We start from the raw sequence: 4,492 nt of genomic DNA on the forward strand, positions 1-4,492 counted from the left end.
AAGGAAGAAAAATAGCTTTAAATTTTTTAATAAAGTAAGAGAAATCAGTCTATTTAATTTCAAGACTTATTATGTAGCTATAGTAATCAAAATTGTATAATATTGGTAGAAGGACAGACACATATATCAGTGGAACTGAACAGAAAACCCAGAAATAGAGCCAAACAAATATGCCTAACTGACTTTTGATGAAGGTGCAAAAGCAATTCAATGGAGGAAGAACAGCCTTTTCAATATATGGTGCTGGAGCAATTGCAAATCCATAGAAAAACAAATAAATATGAACCTCAACATACACCTCACATTTTATTACACATAAAAATTAACCCAAAATGGATTGCAGACTTAAGTGTAATTTGCAAAACTGTTTTGCATTCTATGTTAGAAAAAAAATTGGATAAAAATTTTGGGATTGAGGTCTAGGCAAAGAATTCTTAGATGTGTGCTGTCTTTGGCAGCACATATACTAAAATTGGAATGATACAGAGATTAGCATGGCCGCTGAACAAGGATGACACATATATTCATGAGGCGTTCCATAATTTTCAAAATAGACCCAGCTGAGGAATGACTCTCAGAGTTCAAAGACTGGTTCTCTGAGCTGACTCAGTCAGACAAACATAAAGAAAAGAGAATATCTTAATGAAAAAAACCTCCGAGAATTATGGGATTACATAAATAGACAAAATCTATGACTCACTGGCATCCCTGAAAGAGAGAGAGAAAACAAGCAACTTGGAAACATACTTGAGTATATCATCCATGAAAATTTCCCCAACCTCACCACAGAGGCCAACATTCAAATGCAGAAAATGCAGAAAATGCCTGTGAGATACTGTACAAGACGACCACCCCCAAGACACGCAGTCTTCAGATTTTCCAAGATTGACATAAAAGGAAAAATATAAAGGAAGATAGAAGGGGAAGGTCACCTACAAAGGGAAATTTGTCAGGCTAATAGTGGACTTTTCAGCAGAAATCCTACATGCCAGAAGAGATTGGTGGCGGGGGAGCAGTTATGTTCAATATTCTTAAAGAAAAGAAACTCCAATAAAAAAATTTCATATGGGCCGGGCGCGGTGGCTCAAGCCTGTAATCCCAGCCCTTTGGGAGGCCGAGATGGGCGGATCACGAGGTCAGGAGATCGAGACCATCCTGGCTAACATGGTGAAACCCCGTCTCTACCAAAAAATACAAAAAACTAGCCGGGCGAGGTGGCAGGCGCCTGTAGTCCCAGCTACTCGGGAGGCTGAGGCAGGAGAATGGCGTAAACCCGGGAGGCGGAGCTTGCAGTGAGCCGAGATGGCGCCACTGCACTCCAGCCTGGGCGACAGAGCAAGTCTCCAAAAAAAAAAAAAAAAATTCATATCCAGCCAAACTAAACTTCATCTGTAAAGGAGAAATAAGATTCTTTTCAGACAAGCAAATGCTAAGAGAATTAATTACCACTAGACCTGCCTTACAAGAGGTCCTTAAGGGAGTGCTAAATGTGGAAATGAAAGACTTACTGACCACCACAAAAACACACTTAAGTACATAGACCACTGACACTATAAAGCAACTACACAATCAAGTCTGCATAGTAACCAGCTAACAACATGATGACAGGATCAAATCTGCACATATCAATATTAATCTTGAAGATAAATGTACTAAATGTGCAATTAAAAAGCACAGTGTGGCAAGTTGGATACAGAAGTAAGACCTAACTGTATCCTGTCTTCAAGAGACCCATCTCACATACAATGACACAATAAGCTCAAAGTAAACAAATGGAAAAAATCTACCAAGCAAATGGAAAACAGAAAAAAAGGGAAAGGTTCCTATTCTAATTTCAGACAAAACAGACTTTAAACCAACAAAAATCAGAAGAGACAAAGGCATTACATAATGGTAAGAGGTTCAATTCAACAGGAAGACCTAACTACCCTAAATATATATGCACCCAACACAGGAGCACCCAGATTCATAAAACAAGTTGTTTGAGACCTGTGAAGAGACAGAGATAACAATACAGTAATAATAGGAGATGTCAACATCCCACCAACAGTAATAAACAAATCATTAACCAAGAAAACTAACAAAGATATTCAGGACCTGAACTCAACATGTAACCAAATAGACCTAACAGATATCTACAGAACTCTGTACCCCAAAATAGCAGAACATACATTCTTCTCATCTGCACATGACACATACTCTAAAATTGACCATATAATCAGCCATAAAACAATTTTCAGCGAATTAAAAACAAAAATCATACCAAACACACTTTCAGACCATAGTGCAATAAAAATGGAAAACAGTACCAAGAAGATTACTCAAAACCATACAATTACATGGAAATTAAACAGTCTTCTCTGGAATGATTTCTGGGTAAACAATGAAATTAAAGCAAAAATCAGGAAATTCTCTGAAATGAATGAGAACAAAGATATAGAATACCAGAATCTCTGGGGCACAGTTAAAGCAGTATTAAGAGGAAACTTTACAGCATCAAACACCCACGCTGAAAAGTTAAAAAGATCTCATATTAACAACCTAATATCATACCTTGAGGAACTAGAAAAAGAAGAGCAAACCAATCCTAAAGCTAACAGAACAAGAAATAACCAAAATCAGAACTGAACTGAAAGAAATTAAGATGCAGAAAAGCATACAAAATATCAACAAAACCATAAGTTGGCTATTTGAAAGGATAAATAAGATAGATTGACTGCTATCTAGACTAATAAAGAAAAAAAAATTGAGAAGATCCAAATAAACACAATCAGAAATGACAAAGGGGACATTACCACTGACCCCACAGAAATGCAAAAATAAAAATAAAAATAAAAATCAGAGGCTATTATGAACACAAACTAGAAAACCTGCACATAAGAAAACCTGCAAGAAATAGATAAATTCATGAAAACATACAACTTCCCAAACTGAACCAGGAAGAAATTCAAACCGGGAACAGACCAATAATGAGTTCCAAAATTGAATCCCTAAGAAAAAACCTAACAACCAGAAAAAGCCCAGAACTAGATGGATTCACACTGAGTTGTACTAGACACATAAAGAAGAGCTGGTACCATTTCTACTTAAACTCTTCCAAAGAGTTGAAAAGGAGGTATTCCTCCCCAACTCACTCTATAAAGCCAGCATTATACTGATACCAAAACCTGGCAGAGACACAACAACAACAAAAACTTCAGGCCAATATCCATGATGAACATAGATGCAAAAATCCTCAACAAAATAATAGCAAACCAAATTCAGCAGTATATCAAAAAGCTAACCTGCTGCCATCAAGTAGGCTTTATCCCTGGAGAGCATGGTTGGTTTCAACATACACAAACTAATGTGATTCATCACATAAACAGAATGAAAAATAAAAACCACATGATCATCTCAATAGATGCAGAAAAGGCCGTCAATAAAAATTCAGCATCCCTTCATGTTAAAAACTCACAACAAACCGGGCATTGAAGAAACATATTTCAAAATAATAAGGGCTATCTATGACAAACTCACAGCCAACATCCTACGGAATGGGTGGGCAAAAGCTGGAAGTACTCCCCTTGAGAACTAGAACAAGACAAAGATGCCCTCTTTCATCATTCCTATTCAACATAGTACAGGAAATCCGAGCCAGAGTTATCAGGCAAGAGAAAGAAATAAAAGGCATCCAAATAGGAAGAGAGGAAGTCAAACTATCTCTGCTTGAAATGATATGATTCTATACTGAGAAAATCCTATACTCTCTGCCCAAAAGCTCCTAAATCTGATAAACAACTTCAGCAAAGTTTCAGGATACAAAATCGATGTGCAAAAATCAGTAGCATTTCTTTTCAATAATAATGTCCAAGCTGAGGGCCAAATCAAGAAGGTGATCCTATTCACAATAGCCACAAAAAAATACAATACCTAGGAATGAAGCTCACCAGGGAGATGAAAGATCTCTACAAGAAGAACTACAAAACACTGCTCAAAGAAGTCAGAGATGACACAAACAAATAGAAAAATATTCCATGCTCATGGATAGGAAGAATCAATATTGTTAAAATGGCCATACTGCCACAGCAATTTACAGATTCAATGCTATTCCTATGAAACTACCAATGACATTTTTCACAGAATTAGAAAAAACTATTTTAAACTTCATATAGAACCAACATGAAGAGCCCAAACAGCCACAACAATCCTAAGCAAAAAGAACAAGCTGGAGGCATCACATTATCTGTCTTCAAACTACCACAAGACTACAGTAATTAAAGCAGCATAGTACTGGTACAAAATTAGACACATAGACCAAAGGACCAAAATAGAGAGCCCAGGAATAAAGCTGCACACCTACAATCATCTGATCTTTGATACAACTGACAGAAATTAACAATGGAGAAAGGATTACCTATTCAATAAACTGTTCTGGGAGAACTGGCTAGCCATATGCAGAAGATTGAAACTGGATCCCTTTCTTATACCATATACAAAACTTAACTCAAGA

At 36.8% G+C, this 4,492-nt stretch overlaps 1 non-coding gene across 1 annotated transcript; it reads left to right on the forward strand.

The window, feature by feature from the left end:
- The first annotated feature begins 442 nt into the window (after nucleotides 1-442).
- Nucleotides 443-546, forward strand: LOC126957684 (U6 spliceosomal RNA). Its single transcript, XR_007726870.1, has one exon. It is a non-coding gene; the product is annotated as a U6 spliceosomal RNA (small nuclear RNA).
- Nucleotides 547-4,492: the final 3,946 nt, after the last annotated feature.

This window comes from Macaca thibetana, chromosome 6, assembly GCF_024542745.1.
Source record: "Macaca thibetana thibetana isolate TM-01 chromosome 6, ASM2454274v1, whole genome shotgun sequence".
In the NCBI taxonomy this organism is placed as follows: domain Eukaryota; kingdom Metazoa; phylum Chordata; class Mammalia; order Primates; family Cercopithecidae; genus Macaca; species Macaca thibetana.